This window comes from Petromyzon marinus, chromosome 40 (genome assembly GCF_048934315.1).
Source record: "Petromyzon marinus isolate PM22_M1 ecotype Great Lakes invasive population chromosome 40, UKy_Petmar_22M1.pri1.0, whole genome shotgun sequence".
Lineage (NCBI taxonomy): Eukaryota > Metazoa > Chordata > Hyperoartia > Petromyzontiformes > Petromyzontidae > Petromyzon > Petromyzon marinus.
In genome coordinates, this window is record NC_133706.1 from 9,799,066 (window position 1) to 9,817,261 (window position 18,196).

The 18,196-nt window shown below is 48.2% G+C and overlaps 1 protein-coding gene across 5 annotated transcripts in view; it reads left to right on the forward strand.

Annotated features, from left to right (window-relative positions):
• MCTP1 (multiple C2 and transmembrane domain containing 1) overlaps positions 1–18,196 on the forward strand; it is a 163,218-nt gene that overhangs the window by 16,142 nt on the left and 128,880 nt on the right. Inside the window, exon 1 of one of the 5 annotated variants that reach the window (XM_076073116.1) lies at positions 9,082–9,343. The exons of the other annotated variants lie outside the window; for them this stretch is intronic. The gene's annotated coding sequence lies outside the window, so the exon portion shown is untranslated. Of the gene's footprint in view, positions 1–9,081; positions 9,344–18,196 lie in introns of those variants that run through there. 5 annotated transcript variants of the gene reach the window in all.

Genomic DNA, 18,196 nt, shown 5'->3' on the forward strand with positions numbered 1-18,196 from the left:
AGTCGGCTCACGTTGCCCAAGAGCAATTGTTAGTTGGTAGTGTCGTGAAGGGGGTTGGAGGTGGGTTAAGGTGGGACGTGGGCGCGATAGGTTTTATCCCGTGGTTGTCATACCAGAAAATGCACGCACAAAGACATGGATTCCCCGTGTAGCTTTTAACAGACTGCTGGGGACAAGTGCTGTTTGAGAGTAGCACCTCTATGAAGGCCGGCACGGCACGAGAAAGGGTGGGTGGCCGGCACCGCGCCCGATCGCCTTTGTCTCCCTAGTGGCGATGTTTAGACATTGCCCCCAGGTACTCATTTGACGCTGAGTCGACCTAGGGAAGGCTCAGTCCAGATATCCTTTACCGGGAATCGAATTCGGGTCGCACACACGCACGAGCAGGGGCTGGGCAATTGTACCTGGAAGGAACAATCGAAGAGGTGTGGTTGCGAGCGTGCGTAGATGCTCGCGAGTGTGCGATGTGCGTGTTACAATCATGGCACGGCACTTGCTGTGCGCACAGAGACGTAGCCCACGTGCCAGAGGAGACATCGGCACCGCCTAAGCTAGCTATGCTAGTGATGGCGCTGCGGTGGCTAGGAGATGTTAACTACCTCGCCTGGTATGCAGGAGGTCGTGGGTTTGATCTCGACCCTGACGCCTGCTGCTGTATATTTGGAGTTTGCGTGTCTCTTTCAGCATCATCACGGTGGCTAGGAGATGTTAACTACCTCGCCTGGTATGTAGGTGGTTATGGGTTTTATCTCGACCCTGACGCCTGCTGTATATTTGGAGTTTGCGTGTCTCTCTCAGCATCATCACAGTGGCTAGGAGATGTTAACTACTTTGCCTGGTATACAGGAGGTCGTGGGTTTGATCCCGAACCTGATGCCTGTTGTATATTTGGAGTTTGCGTGTCTCTCTCATCATCATCACGGTGGCTAGAAGATGTTAACTACCTCGCCTGGTATGTAGGTGGTTATGGGTTTTATCTCGACCCTGACGCCTGCTGTATATTTGGAGTTTGCGTGTCTCTCTCAGCATCATCACGGTGGCTAGGAGATGTTAACTACCTCGCCTGGTATGTAGGTGGTTATGGGTTTTATCTTGACCCTGACGCCTGCTGTATAATTGGAGTTTGCGTGTCTCTCTCAGCATCATCACGGTGGCTAGGAGATGTTAACTACCTCGCCTGGTATGTAGGTGGTTATGGGTTTTATCTCGACCCTGACGCCTGCTGTATATTTGGAGTTTGCGTGTCTCTCTCAGCATCATCACGGTGGCTAGGAGATGTTAACTACCTCACCTGGTATGTAGGAGGTCGTGGGTTCGATCCCGAACTCGAGTTTACATGCTCGGTGATGGCTGTTGACCTTTTCATTGAGATGTGATTTAATAATAATAATAATTAACAATAGGAATATTAATTTGCCCGGGCATCTCAGAGCTCTGTATACACGATAAAAGAAATGTAACTATGAGTCCAATTTATCGCGTGCAAATAATTAGTGAGGCGAGTCGCGAACGCGCGGTTGGGGTTAAGGAGCCGACAAGTAATTTGGTTTTGAACAAAACGAAACCCAACGCCATCCTTGGCCAAGGTTCCTGGAACAGTGTGCTTCTGAAAAAAAAAATATATGGTGGTGAGATGTTAACTACCTCGCCTGGTATACAATAGGTCGTGGGTTCAATGCCAACCCTGACACCTGCTGTATATTTGCAGTTTGCATGTTCTCCATGTTCTCCCTGTGGTCGCGTGGATTTTTCTCCGGGTCCTCTGGGAATACAGGCCATGGCACCATGAACACATTCGTGTTAATTTAAACTCTTTTATTTGTCACATTTTTTTTATTTCAGCAGGTAAGGCCCTAAATGTTTGACTTAAAACTTTCGTGACTGCAGGATTTAATATTCTTGGTTCTTTCGGTAAAGTCACGAAAATAGAAAACAAAAAAATAAAATAAAAGAAAGAAAAAATAACATAAAAATAATACATTTAAAATAATAAAGTAATAAAACCCACAGTAAAAATGATAAATAGTAAAATAAAATTTAAATTAGAAATAAAAATAAATTGAAAATAACCAAAGCAAAAAACCCACGACGTTTTTTTATTTCGAATTTATTTAACTATTTTTTAGTCATTTATCTACCGTGGTTTTTTTGCTTTATAATTTTCATTTGATTATTTTTATGTAATTTTTATAATTTTAATTAAAAATATTTTTAGAAAATTAAAATTTTTTTTTACGTGACTTCACCGAAAGATTTCGATTTAAAGCTTTCGTGACTGCAAGGATTCATCTTCTTTGGTTCTTTCGGTAAAGTCACGTAGAATGAGAATAAAATAATAAAATAAAATAAGACAATAAAATTCTCACGACGTTTCGGCCACAATACAAGTAGCCTTCTTCAGGTGAAGGAACAGAACTGTCGGGATGACAGCGCTTCAATGAACGCTGCTAAGATTCGCAGCGTCTTTTAGGCTAGGTGGGAGAAGTGAGGCACCTTGACAAAGGAGTTTACATATCAAACAGGAGAATTTAGCATTGAAATAGCTTAGGGATTAGCTTGTGATTGGTCACAGAAATAGCTATGTTAAAGTCAAAGTTTACATATCAACAGAGGCATTTAGTATATGGACGCTAAAGGGCTGCAACTACCCAACTATCATACAGTAAACCGATGTGAAAAAACGAAGTCTAAATTACATCAATATAATAAATGTACTCAATATATTCTTCAATAAGCTGAGTTATTAACAGCAACTGGGTATACACTACACTATATAATGAATACCACATAGTAAACCAATAAAAACTAAAGTATAAACTACCTCAATGTTATCAATAAACTCTATATACTCTCCAATCAGCTGAGCTACCAACAATAAGTCGTTATATATCACAATGCTTTATGGCGAAAAAATGGGTGGTTTCCTCCCCTCAATGCCACCACCACCGAAAGAATAAAAAATATAGGTAAGGCCCTCTTTTTTATAAGTTGCCTGGCGACAATTGATAGCTCAACGAAGTGGCTTAGCACGTGGACATTTATAGCAGCCAAATACTCTAAACACATGTTGATTCTAAATGTGGGAGGGAAACACCGTAGGACCTGGAGAAAAATCCACACGACCACAGGGAGAACATGCAAATTCCAAATATACAGTAGGCGTGAGGGTCGGGATCAAACCCACGACCTCCCCTATACCAGGCGAGGTAATTAACATCCCACCACTGCCTTAGTCTGACGAGCACCGCTAGACTCCCGGCCTTGCTGAACGGCGCATGGCCAAAACAGAGGAATGCATCGGAGAGCCATTGTGCCAGATAGCCCGGAGGCTCTCTCGCGTGTGGCTGTATGGTCTTGCTTGAGCGTCTTATTTGAAATGAAAGAAATTCCTCGTGGGGTAATGACGTGAGCTCAGGAAATTGCGACTTGTTTTGTGGTGAACAGTTCCACATGTTTGGTACGCACCAGTTTAGCTCCCACCCAGCACCGTCCTGGGTCGGTGTCACGCACGGTGGAACGAGTAACAATTAACGGGGAATGTTCAGAGCTCGGAGGCGCCTCACGCTCCCTGTTGGTAACAGCTGACCCCAGCCACTTTGAGGATTTCAAAACGCTCGGTGGCCGTAGCGGTGCAGTGGCGAGCGCACTTGCACTGTAAACCCGGGTTACCCGAGTTTGATCCCCGGCGACAAATCACATCATTGGCGAGTGATATCTCAACAGTTTCTGCCCGCCCTCTCCACTGACCTGTATTGACCAGCGTAAAGACTTTTGATCAAACAACCTCCATGGCCGGACACGACGTGGGCAGGCCTTCATCCAGCCCTGGATTGACAGAGGGCTGTTAATGATCATTAATGATGAGTGGATCAGAAGAGACCTGCAGAGGATTTGGTACAATGATGCATCTTGCGCTGTTGTGGTCCATTACGTTCAATGATATGGATATCCACCAGAATCTGCATATAAGCACACACGTTGGGAAGAAGGCCACCTGTGCTTCTATATGAAGTAAAGTCCTTGTATCAGAAGTTTCCCTTTGTCTTCTTCCCACCAGTATCATGGTAAGGCCGTGTTGCTAATACCGGAACAGTTTTTTATATTAGGTATGCTTACATTTTTTACCTCCATGAGCCTATGGGCTTTCCAGCCCGAATGTTACCTGGACGAATGTGTTCAAGGAAGCCTCTGACAAACCGACAATAAATAATAAATAGGCCTGCAGGAAACCCATTCATCGATGTAAATTAACAGTTTCATTTCTTGTTGGCCATGGCCCTATGGAGCAACGTTCCCCAGCAGCATTTGTTTAGTAGGCTGGCACAGACTTCGTCAGTCGCCGTCCTATCGGGAGATCGAAACCTGCTAAACAGCCGCTGCTGGGTTGCGAGACGTTCGAGCGAAGGGCGTTCCACGAAAACTGTTTGGAGTCTGCGGTCTTTACACACGCGCTGCGGTTGGCACCCTACCTACACATTTCAAGAGAGATGGCTCGGTTCCCGAACCAGGCTGGATCCAAGAGATGTGTTTCCATGGCAGCCCTGCCAGGGTGGCATCCGGGCTCCTGGGCACGGTTACCAAGCCGTTACCACGCACTGTGCCGGCCTGTCTTTGCCACGTCCGATCGGTCGCCCAGAATTCCTTCCTCCTCCTCCGCGACTCCGCCACTGTCTCGTACCCCCCCCCCCCCACCCCCACTGTAGCCAAATCCCTCCCTGGTCCACCCGCTGAACCAGATGAGGGATGAAATTCTCCAGTTGTGCCCCTCCTTGCTGGCATTCCTGTAGAAAATCTCAGGAAACTACAGCGGGTCCAAAAACGCTGGCTCGGACTCCTTCCACTCTGGAGTCCTTTTTCTCTTCAAGTCGTGGAGCAGCAACGTCCTTCCTTCCAGGGCTTCCTTCATCCAGCTGTCTCCTCTTGACCGGTTGGGTGCGGCACGAAACAAGTTCACCACACATATATACAATGATCCCAATCGCTGCGCAGTTACACGTACACGCCTTCTGACGTCGCACCTCCGATTAGCACGGTTGGCTACGTACGGCGCGAAACAAGTTCACCACACATACACACAGTCGTCTCATGGCTGGGCTTCGTTTCATTTGTTTTGCTTTTGTCATTTTGGTGACCCAAGGTCGCTCCTTTACAAATGATACTCATCGTGGTCGCTTGAGTGGTCACCTGGTCAAACAAATACATTTGACTTGACGGTAGTGGCTGTCAGTTCAGACACCCCCATCCTACTGTCCTTCATGGGAGGGGGGTGTTGGAGGGGGCAGGAGTGTCCCTTTATATAGGTAGCCAGGGTCCCAGTCGGCTCACCCCACGCTCGTTTTGCTTGGCAAATGAGCTTGGCAAATGAGCACTTACGCAAGCCGCATTTTGTTTTGCGGAAGTGGAAAAAGGTGGTGCAATTTTTGTGTTTATCGTTGCTGCTCATCGTTGTAGGAGACTGCCTCGGACAGCACCGTGAGACGTTCGGTGGCATAGTTCCCACGAGCAGAGTTTCATTATTCCAAGCATTGCAGGTGAATTCCCTTGTCTTTTACAGGAGGCAGAGCAATGTGAACTGAATCCCAATGCAGTCTTGATCGCAATTGCAAGGATTTATTCAAAGGTCCTGCGTCATCTCGATGGTAATGAATTAACGACAGTTTAATGTAATAATAGGGTTTTTCCCCTTTTATTCTGGCAACAAAACTGAAACCTTTTTACGAGGATTCATGTCTGCATTAACCACAATACCTGCGGTCAAAATGCAAACAAAAAACATACTATGATAATATATGCATTGTCCTTGAAACTGATTGGTCCACACCAAGGGACGGCTTTCTTTTGAGCCTTTTGGCGTCATCTGGTCGAGCACCAATTGGGTCGAGGCTCAAAAGAAAGCCGTCCCTTGGTGTAGACCAATCAGTTCAAGGACAATACATATATTATCATTGTATGTTTTTTGTTTGCATTTTAACTGCAGGTATTGTGGTTAATGCAGACATGAATCCTCGTAAAAAGGTTTCAGTTTTGTTGCCAGAAAAAAGGGGAAAAACCCCTATTATTACATTTTGGTACTGGCAAAGGAAGTCTAATGATGACAGTTTAATGCTTATATATGTTTTATTTGACGAACAGTCGTAGCTGTTTGCCTTCATTATGAAGACCCCTTTACTCATGTAATGCTATTAGCTTGAACAAACATGAGTTAAAGAATGGGATTTCCCAAGAAATTGTTTGTAGGGAGGCATTTGCCTACCAATGCATTTCCGGTGGTGGTAATGCAACATTTCCTATTTGCAGGGACAACATATTCCGATAGGACAGCCACTGGTAAGTTCCACGATTTAAGACACTTTATAAATATCAGTAATCACTTAAGATAATCAAGAAGTGGCTTTTTTACTTGGGCATAGTATTCCAGCCCATCAGGACTGTACTTCAGACGGAAATGAGTTGCCCTCATTTCTTGATAAGGGAGATTTTGCTGATAAAAGACCATGGTGGTGGTGGTGGTGTCGGACGTATTCGGAGCTACTGAATTTTTCATCCACGCTGGGACGGTGATGGCACATTCAGTTTCCTGCATGTGTCAGAGCGTCGACTTAGTCCATAAATAGGCAATATTTTCCCAGACTGTGGGATAATAGCTTTCAAAATGACACTCGGTGGCTTAGCGTGGTTGCCGTGGGCCCTGGTGCAAGGAGTGAAACAGAGCCCCCTGTCTGTCTCCCCTTCTCGTCATAGCCCATAGTGCCTGTGTCCATCTGGCCTGTGGGCTCGGTGCAGTTGCACCGTCTGCACACCCAATATCCGATGTTACTGCCATGTGTATTTACAGGACGATTTTGAAATTGTGACTTATCAAACTGCCCCCGCCCCCCCCCCCTCACACCCCCCCCCGACCCCCACTGTTGAATATCTATGCAAAGTGGTACTCATTTGATCAACTCCAGAGGGATGAGAAGCTGGGTCTTGACCCCTGGCTAGGATTTTGAAACCGCAAACGTCCGATCGCGAGCCACGAATGCCACTCCAGCAACCGGCCAGACGTAAATATCTCCACTGTAAATGTATACAGGGTGGTCCACATGTCAGGACAACATACGGTGATATTTATTTTAACAAATGACAGACGGTTATTTCATATAATTTAGCAAATGTTGAAACTGACTTCCATTAACATTGATGCACGCATTGATTATATTTTTCAATAAATTCAGAACGTTTGTTTTGAACGATTACAGGTGTCATCTTTCAATATTCATAAATTATTCAGCACCTCTGATGAGCACGGTTGGCTATGTACGGTGCAAAGGAAGGTCAGCACGCATACGTACAACTTATGTTTTTGTCTCAATGCAGACAATCTTATTTCCATTTTAAAATGTCACCTGAAAAAGGACGAAGAAAACTATATCGTAATACAGTGAGGGAAAAAAAGTATTTGATCCCCTGCTGATTTTGTACGTTTGACCGCTGACGAAGAAATGATCAGTCTATAATTTTAATGGTAGGTTTATTTGAACAGTGAGAGACAGAATAACAACAACAAAATCCAGAAAAACGCATGTCAAAAATGTTATGAATTGATTTGCATTTTAATGAGGGAAATAAGTATTTGACCCCTCTGCAAAGCATGACTTAGTACTTGGTGGCAAAATCCTTGTTGGCAATGACAGAGGTCAGACGTTTCTTGTAGTTGGCCACCAAGTTTGCACACATCTCAGGAGGGATTTTGTCCCACTCCTCTTTGCAGATCTTCTCCAAGTCATTAAGGTTTCGAGGCTGACGTTTGGCAACTCGAACCTTCAGCTCCCTCCACATATTTTCTATGGGATTAAGGTCTGGAGACTGGCTAGGCCACTCCAGGACCTTAATGTGCTTCTTCTTGAGCCACTCCTTTGTTGCCTTGGCCGTGTGTTTTGGGTCATTGTCATGCTGGAATACCCATCCACGACCCATTTTCAATGCCCTGGCTGAGGGAAGTAGGTTCTCACCCAAGATTTGACGGTACATGGCCCCGTCCATCATCCCTTTGATGCGGTGAAGTTGTCCTGTCCCCTTGGCAGAAAAACACCCCCAAAGCATAATGTTTCCACCTCCATGTTTGACGGTGGGGATGGTGTTCTTGGGGTCATAGGCAGCATTCCTCCTCCTCCAAACACGGCGAGTTGAGTTGATGCCAAAGAGCTCCATTTTGGTCTCATCTGACCACAACACTTTCACCCAGTTGTCCTCTGAATCATTCAGATGTTCATTGGCAAACTTCAGACGGGCATGTATATGTGCTTTCTTGAGCAGGGGGACCTTGCGGGCGCTGCAGGATTTCAGTCCTTCACGGCGTAGTGTGTTACCAATTGTTTTCTTGGTGACTATGGTCCCAGCTGCCTTGAGATCATTGACAAGATCCTCCCGTGTAGTTCTGGGCTGATTCCTCACCGTTATCATGATTATTGCAACTCCACGAGGTGAGATCTTGCATGGAGCCCCAGGCCGAGGGAGATTGACAGTTCTTTTGTGTTTCTTCCATTTGCGAATAATCGCTCAAACTGTTGTCACCTTCTCACCAAGCTGCTGGGCAATGGTCTTGTAGCCCATTCCAGCCTTGTGTAGGTCTACAATCTTGTCCCTGACATCCTTGGAGAGCTCTTTGGTCTTGGCCATGGTGGAGAGTTTGGAATTTGATTGATTGCTTCTGTGGACAGGTGTCTTTTATACAGGTAACAAGCTCAGATTAGGATCACGCCGTTTAAGAGTGTGCTCCTAATCTCAGCTCGTTACCTGTATAAAAGACACCTGTGAGCCAGAAATCTTTCTGATTGAGAGGGGGTCAAATACTTATTTCCCTCATTAAAATGCAAATCAATGTATAACATTTTTGACATGCGTTTTTCTGGATATTTTGTTGTTGTTATTCTGTCTCTCACTGTTCAAATAAACCTACCATTAAAATTACAGACTGATCATTTCTTTGTCAGCGGGCAATACGTACAAAGTCAGCAGGGGATCAAATACTTTTTTTCCTTCACTGCGTATACCGCTTGGTAAAGTTACTTTGGCTTTCGTGGCTTGCTGACCCCAGCGTGGGCGTGCACCGGCGCTGGCGACCGCTGATGATGTGGCGGGCGAGGTGACGGCGTGTTTGCACTTCGGGCTCCCGCTGTTGCCGGAGGCGGCCGCTGCCTGTGGGAGGGCGGCCGTCCGCTTCGCCCGGAGCGGATTAAAGATAACGTCCGCTTTTATTTCCGTGCCGACGGATTGGGTTGACGCTCGCACGTGGAACTTGTTCCAGTCGCTCCCGGTCGCCTCGCAGAGCGACGTCGCAGCTGCGGAAGCGACCGTGCAGGTGAGCGGGGAGTGCCGAGGAGTGTCATCTCCAAAGCGGTAGACGTCGAACGGTCGCTCGTCATCCCCTGGCCAACCACCCCCGCCCGCCTCCCCCGAGGTGTGCGGTTGCAGCTGTGGTAGAACGCGGGCGGGCGACTTGCTCTGAGCTGAGATACTAAGTAGGGTCGGCCAGAAGAAGCGGTAGCACTAATGTGTGGCGGCCCCGCTGGCAGATTGGCGCGTAATGCCCCGAGTCGTGCCTGTGCTCTGATAAGCCCTGGGGTGTCTGTGCAGTGTTTCAACGTAAAGCAATTTGATCCCGCTGCTCTGGTGCTGGTCTCTCCCGCTAAGTGATGCTGCCGCTGCCGCAGGGTTGTGCCTGTGGTGCCCTATGAACAGGCAGTAAATTGATGAATGAGTGTCTTTTTCAGCACTTTGTGTCGGTGTGCTGCTGTACGAAGGCCTCCGCACGTCGCGTTAGTCATGAGGGTCGTTTGAACGAACTTCTTGAAGCTGGTCCATTGCGTGTTGGTTTAGGGGTGGCCCAAGTGTCAGATGTAACTCGCCACTGGTGTTAGCCGTGGCCGAAAATCAAACTGGGGTCCGCCGAGTTTTCCCCACTGCTTGCCCCCCCCTCCCCCCCCACTGCTTTTCCTGACCATGTAAACACTCATAAATTGGCCGATAACACCTTAATATATAGAGCGCCACAGAGCTTGGGCAACATTTGGCACCAGCGCATTGCGTGGCTGCGCTGCCTTCCCGCTCGTCTGTGGTTCCTCACTCCACTGAGTGTATACTGTGCCGCGCGTTACAAGTTGAAATTATTATAAAAGTCCCTTTTGGGTGGGATATTATGAATTGTTACCGTGCCAGTGATTTGACCGGAAAATGTATGATAAAAAGAAATCCTCAATCCCCTTCAGGTGCGTAACATTTTTTTTGCAGAACTATTTATTTTACCAGTTAAAGCCCATTGAGCTATGTAGCTCATTTTGAGAAGCGACCTAGCCACAAATGAAAGCTCAACGAAGTCACTTATCACGTGTGGAAATTTACAGCAGCCAAATACTCTAAACGCGTGATGTTGATTCTTAATGTCGAAGGAAACACCGGAGGATCCGGAGAAAAATTAGCGCGACCACGGGGCGGAGAGCGAGAGAGACACGCCAACTCGAAATATACAGCAGCAGGAGTCAGGGTTGGGATCGAACCCACGACCTCCTGCATACCAGGCGAGGCGGTTAACATCTCGCCACCGCGTTACGTCATGTAACGTGCTTCGAAATAAATCATTTGAACCCGGTATTACATGGATAATTCAGTTATATCGATTTCACTAAACAAGTTTATTTCCGTAATTGTAAAAGTGGCTGCAACATCGAGCTTAGTAATTTGAAATTAGATTTTGTAATAGAACCACCTTATTCCGTGCTGTTTTATTATCAAAGTCTGCAATGTACAGCACGTAACAGCAGCGTGCCCGTCCACTTAAGCGCTCATTTAAACAAATGACACGGCACTTACAAGGGTGTTACGAGCACAGCGACCTCGATTCGATTCCTCGCCACTGCCAACATCATCGGCGAGTGATAGATACATGGTCCTCCTCTTGGCCGGCTCGCAGTGACCAGCGTGGCGAAGTATGGTCACACAACCTACATGAGAGGCACGCAACGGGGGAGGCGTTCATGCAGCAGTGGATTTAAAGAGGGCGTGTACATTATTTTATTATTAGTGTATTTACAGAAGCATTCAGCTGTAGTTGTATCCGTATGTTAATCTATTCAGCCAATATTATCTTACGCTATTCCTTTGCACTTTATAGCTTTGCTGTTTATTTTTCTGCCCGACTACCTCATCGTCGACTGTCATGCTTCACCCGCCGCCGCTGCACGAAGACAGTCTCTGCACGCAGCGACTGCAGCGTCGCGTTTGCACATGAGAGCTCCATCTCGTTGCTCCGTCTCCTCGTTGGCCGAGGCCCCTCGTGCTCGTTCGCTCCTAGGGATGCCACTCCCCGTCTCCCAGCCTCTGATCGTCACGGTCCACCTTGTGGTGGAGCTGCGCGGACGATGGCGTAGCAGGGCGTGTGTCTGTGCTTACGAATCGTCCACTTTTAGACTGAGGTCAATACGTTCAATAACAGATAACCATTAACGTTTCAAGTGTCAGGCTGGAATGCTCTTCCTTACGATATTTGGAAGCCACTGGAGCTTTTATAACTCGATTGAAAACTAATTTCTTTAGAACTGCTTTTTGTGTTTAGCTTATTGTCCTTCCCCCCGCATCTCCAATTCGCACAATTGGCTACCTACGATGCGAAAGAAGTTCAACGTACATACATACCCGTGATTAAACAGTGCTCTCAACTGTCGTGTGTTCATAGTCCCAGGCCGGTTAGCCAATGACTGTGCGAAGAAACCCAACACATTCGAACTGCTTTTGCGTATACATTATCCGAATTCCAGAACTTAAAATGTAAAATATTGGTTGCATCGTCACGCGGCGAACATTGCTCCCGTACGGCGGCACGAGCATGAGAGTGCTGCCCTCTTTACTGTGCGGACCGAAGGTCACTTGAACGAATCTCAGAGGTAGCCCTGCTGTATCCGCTTCTGTGGGCCATGCCCTGACGCGAGAACGGTGACATTGCTCCATTAGGCTTCGGAACGGAGGCGAGGCTTAGTCTCACGATGCCCGTAGCGCCATTGGGGGATAACATTTTCTTGGCCGTTTCGTATGAAAGCACACGCGCACACCGCTTGCGTTTCGCTTTGCACTCCTTTAAAAGTCTACGGGGGAAACCAGACCACCTGGACTGGGCATCGTGCCCCCGAGTCTCTCGAGGTGACATTGGAAAGCGACCATCAGCCAAGCCCCCCCACCCCCGCTACTCGCGACGGGAGTAGCCTCGCAGCCTCGCAGCCAGGGAGAACCACCGCGGGCGCACTGGAATGGGTATTCAGGGTAATAACTAATGCATTTTTATATCTTTCACCAGGTAAGGCCAACTGAGCTACATAGCTCTGTTTTAGAAGCGACCTGGCCGCAAATGATAGCTCAGCGAAGTGGCTCATCGTGTGGAAATGTATGGCGCGTTTCTAAATGTGGAGGGAAAAACCGGAGGACCCGGAGGAAAATCCATGCGACTACGAGGAGAACATGCAAGCTCCAAATATATAGGCATCAAGGTCAGGGTCTAACCTACGACCTCCTGTATACCAGGCGAGGCAGTTAACATCGTAGTCCCGTGGCATCCGAGCCACAGCACACTCACGTAAACCTGCACTGGCTCACCAATCTATGAGGCTGCCCTCTGGTCAATGCATGTACGCGGCTGCTGTAATGAAGGCAACTCAAAAATGGCGCCTCTGTAAACACATTTGTTCTCTTCGTAATGGGTTAAGTATTACGCCTGCTGCTTTACGGCAATCGTCATCGGCCACAGCCCATTGACCGCCTGACGAAAGCCGCCGTAGCTCACGGTCTCGCGACGCAACGATCGATCCGTCGAGCTGCTGCGCGCGAGCTGCAGGAATCGCTCCGTCTCCTGCGGCGGGACGTACCCGCTGGGTGCGTGTCGCTCTCCCTCTTCCTTTCGGCCGCCACCAAAGTTGGGCCTCGACCGTCGAGCGTCGTCCCTCATCGAGCGACGGCGTCTCGTCCCCCCCCAACAAGCCCACTCGCTTTCCGAAGTGGGGTGGAGGGGGGCAGCTCGATGCGTGGACCTCCTTTGACGACACACGCGTGCGATTCAAGTGCTATGAATGAAGGGCCATGGCTCTAAAGGCCACAGTGTTGTTGACAGGAGGTGTCGAGTAATTTGTTATTGTTGTCGTTTGTGCTCGTGCAGCACCGCAGCCAATGCAGCAGCGGCACCAAAATAATTTGCACGATTCGCCTCGGCAGTCGGTTTACTCACAACGCTGGGTGTTTCTTTGTTTTTAACGGCGAGGCAGTGCTCGTGTTTACAAAACGTTTCGGCTCTTTTCAGAACTGTGCCAGGTCGGCGTTGACCACTGATAAAAGCCGTGGGTCCGTTGCACAATTAGACGCGAGGGGACCCTGGTGACAAGAACAACGATCCACCCCCAAACAGCACATCTCGTACAGCTCCTCTTCAAGCGTTGACATTCGCCTGCGGCTTTCGTCACCGCGGTTATTTTGAATTTGACGATTTGTGAATCTCCTCTATTTCTGCAGTGACGTGTGCGAGGCAGTGTTTGCGTGGATATCACGGTGGGGCGGGGGTGGACACACTGCCGTGGTTATCACTGCCATCAAACTGGTCGTCGAAACAAGTCACAGGCTAGAAGATGACGATGACCAACGGTCAAGAACAACGATGGAATGGCGGCCAAGGAACCGAACGTACCGGGGATCGACGATGTCGGCTCGTGTACTGCCACAAATGATCCACGAGACCTCGCTGGTCTCGTCAAGTAGCACAAACCATCCTCGCCATTGAACAAAGACGGTCACTGCATTGCACGGCGCTTTCGGGTGCCCTTCTGCGGCCGTCTGGAACGCTCTTCCGATATTAGGGAGCCACTGGAGCTATGGACTTTTTAAATCATCTCGATTGAAAACTAATTTCTTTAGAAAACATTTGAGCGATTTTGTTTTTTTGTACTTGCCCCGCACCTCCGATAAGTACAGTTGGCTACGCACGGTGCGAAAAAAGTTCAACATACAGTGCATGCGTACATTATTTACATCCCGGGATCACGAGAGGCTGGCAGTAGCTTGGGGAGGATTTCATTCAGGAGTGGATTGACCATGGATAATGATCATAATATATTGAGCATCGTGTCTGTGACCTGTGTACGTGTGTGCGCACACACGGACGTGCGTTGGAGTGTACGTGCGTGCGTGACAACGTAACGATGCAGTTATATAAAGTCTTCCGCGGACCGACGTCTCAACAAATCATCGCGAGGATTTCCCAGCATCGTTCCCCCAGCGCAATGGCATCGGCCTCGCGTGCGCAGGAGGGCGATTGATGTCTGCATCACAAAAGCACGAGTTACGGCAGCAGACTGTGGGGGAGCCCTTCATCCAGCAGTGGATCGACCGTGGACGATGATGACGACGACGACGACGACACTGCTCATGTTGCTCGAAGTAGCAGATAACAACTCCTTGGATGGGGGTTTATTTCACCGTTTGCGGCGATCGTAAGATTCTCATTTTTTAAAAGCAACTTGTGAGTGAGCGGGAACTGGCGCCCACTTGACGCTCGCTCGCTCGCTTGGGGAGGTAGAGGAAGTAGAGGAAGTAGAGGGCCCCTCCGTGGTGCGGTCCCCACGCTCGGTGGCTGGCAGTGGCAGTGGCCGTGGCTGCGTGCGGTATTCGTGCTGTCAGATCTTTCGTGTGCGCTGCGTTCGACAGCTCCTGCCTGCACGCACGACCGTCGTTTCAGGCGCCGCCTGGCAACTTGGAAAGGTCGTTGTCACCTGCTTGTGTTGTTATTCGTTGCTTTGCGGTTTAAAAGAGAAAGGATCAGATGCTTTTGCGCGAACCGTGGTGGCGCAGTCGTTTAGAGTGAGCTTGAAGCGCCGAGCGCTTTCTTCATCGCGCGAGAGCTGAACTCGGGGAATTGCAGTTTACGTGACTTGCCTTCCTCTCCAAGCTTCTGTACGTATGTCTTGTTGAATTTATTTCGCATCGCACGTAGCCAACTGCGATCGGAGATGACGGGGAAGGACGACAAACCAAACACTAAAAGCAGTTTGAAAGAAATTAGTTTTCAATCTAGATTTTGAAAGTGCATAGCTCCAGTGGCTTCCTAATATTGGAAGGAAGAGCGTTCCAGATGGCCACAAAAGCGCATCTAAAAGTGCGAAATGCAGTGACCGTCTTTGTTCAATTTGCGAGCCAAAAACCGCTGCGAGGATGACCGGAGTTCGCGTGATGCTTTAGTTTTTATTTGCCAATGTCGCCCTCCAAAAAGTAGTTCGTCGGTGCACTCTTCACAGCACAGACGCAGGATTTAAAGGAATATTTTGAAAGGTAGCGAAATGTACGTGAGCACCAAAGGTAGGTTTAAAATATATAAATAAGTATAGAATTTCCAGAAAAATGAATTAGATTTTACCCGTGCAGCTGCTTAAAAAATAAAGCGCGTTGGAATGTGCGCCGTTCTGATTGCACAAAGAGATGATTGCGCAGGAACGCCGCCGCGATCTGCACAGCCACAGCCTCTGCGGGAGTCTCACTGCAGGCAGTGATGTTGCTGCCGTGTGTTTCCTGACTGAGTAAGTTGCGGGTATTCTTTCCGCTTTTGGCGTATCTGGACCGCGATGTTGGCACACACCATGCCCCCCCCCCCCCCGTTCTCGAATTGCGTCAGGTAACCTGTCATGTCGACGAAAGCAGACGGCGCATATATCTTTTTTTACGGTTAATAGAGAGTAGCATTATCCATGGCGGCCTGCCAGATTCAACATTCAACAACAAGCTGCGAACGCGCTACCGCTGGGCCGCATGACCGCCCCACTGTCACAAGCTTGGCTTGACTCTCCAACACACCGGTGTGCTGCACTAAAAACGAACGTTCTGTTTACGTGACAAACCTTACTAATTGGCTGTGTCGGGTGGTGGCGGGTTTAACGACACATTGATATTTACACGATCCAACCTGTGTTACGCGATCTCGACCTTAAAAAAAAAAAAAACGTGAATTGTGGACGACGCTGGTCGCGAAAGCCTGCCACGTGCTAAACTGAGCGGTCCGTCAGGCCTGGCTGCACCTCGCGAATCGTGTGGCGGCGTGCCGATGCTCGTTGCCCACGAGTCGGAGCTTCGCGCCGCGTGGCACGTGCGATTAGCGGCCGAGCGACGTTTGCCAATGTTTCGCCTGCCGGTTAAGTCCTCCCACCGCTGCGCGCGGGCCGATAAGGCTCCCACCGAATCCAGCGGCGTCTGCTATCGGCCCATCTTGGAAACCGCGTAAAGCCGGGAAATGCGCCCTTCTCACGTGCACACTCGGATTTCTACACTGAGAGGGAAGATATAGCGTGAGTGAGAGAGAGAGAGAGGAATGCGTGGATTGAGGAAAACACACCCAGGTTAATGACATCATCCAAATTATATTTAGAACGTTTAAGTGGCCTTGGACGGGACACGTCGCCGGAAGGGACGACGGCCTGATGGTCGAGATTGGCGATGGAGCGGCAGCCAAGGGATGGAACGCGTCCGAGAGGATGCTCACGGAGGGGAGCGATGAGATCGCCTCCTCGTGTGCAGGTCCTGGGTGGACTGCCATGCCGCAGGATCGTGATAGCTGGTGGCGTCTTGCGGAAGGCCTTAATCCAGCAGTGGGTTTACCGTGGATCATGATAATGAAAACAATTATAGATGTACTGCTCCCCCTGTGAACGTGACGGCAAACGCTGTGGACTTCACATCCCAATGACTGCTGTCAGTTCGGTCCCCGATGTCTACGCACAACACACCACCTCCTGATGTTGTGCAAATGGAACATCGAGGAAACATTGTCGGTCCTTAATTTTAGTTATTTTAAGCTGATTATTTCCGGCCAAATATAATAAGTACCCGGTACCCTTGCAGGAGCTGCGTGGGTTTGAATGTGTCCATCACCACCCATATGATAATGATGCCAGGCCGGGTTGTTTGATTTTGGAGCATATACATTATTAGCGAATTGACTGATTTGAATAGCAATTGCTATGCAATAACACTAAGCTGGTACAGCTAAGATCCGGGGATCGAATATTGTGTTTCTGACACCTGTTATTTAAATTAGCACTCGTAGGAAGTGGTGTTGATGGTCTTCATCCTGGTCACCAATAACTGCACAAAACAACAACGAAACAAATTTTTGATTTAAAGCTTTCGTGACTGCAGTAATTCATATTCTTAGCTCTTTTGGATAAAGTCACGTTGAAGGGAAACAATAAAATAATAAAATATATATAAAACAATAAATATTCTCACGACGTTTCGACCATAACACAAACGGTCGTCATCATTCTCACGAAACGTCGTGAGAATTTTTATTGTTTTATATATATTTTATTATTTTATTGTTTCCCTTCAACGTGACTTTACCGAAAGAGCGAAGATTATGAACAACGAAACACTTTGCATAAAATACACATTTTGACTCAATTGGGCAACAACAACAATAAAATATCCTTCTAGCTTTGAATGTTGCTTTGACCGGCGTGTAATGAACAGCTCTGGAGCACCGATGATTTTGGATAAAAGCGGTCAATTAAAAGTGAGCTCCGAAGTGCTTCGGCGGTATCACCTTCCGCGGGGGCATTCTCTAAAACACACTGGGCACTGATCTGCGCTGCTCTGCGTGAGTTCCCCGGTGGACAACTTCGGCTCTTGACGCGATGCCCCGATAGCGCCACCGGAATGCGTTTGCAAAAGTGGCGCTTAAAAAAAAAGAAAGGCATATATCGGCGAAACTATTCATCGGCACAGGATGCCAGTGCGAGCAGCTGGGAAGTGGACTGCTAGCCCCGGCAGCAGGAAAAGCCCGAATATTCTTCACCGCACGGATCCTCCGGCAACCGCCCATGGGGAAGTGTAACTCGCATGTCAATTAGCCAACACGGTGGCATTGTAGCATACCAAACACGGTGTCACGTAGTATAGTATCGACAAGGTTTGATTATAGCAACTCACTACTCTACGGGACGTCTGGCAATTTTTTTTTTTTTACCAGGCTGCAGCATGTACTAAACTCTTTGGCACGTGTGGTGACGCGCACTGCAAAATCTGACCATGTCCGTACAGTGCTCTTCGAGCTCCATTGGATTCTGGTTGCTGAACGAATACATTATAAGGTCGCATTCATTTCACACACAGTGCTTGCCACAAATTAACCAGAATA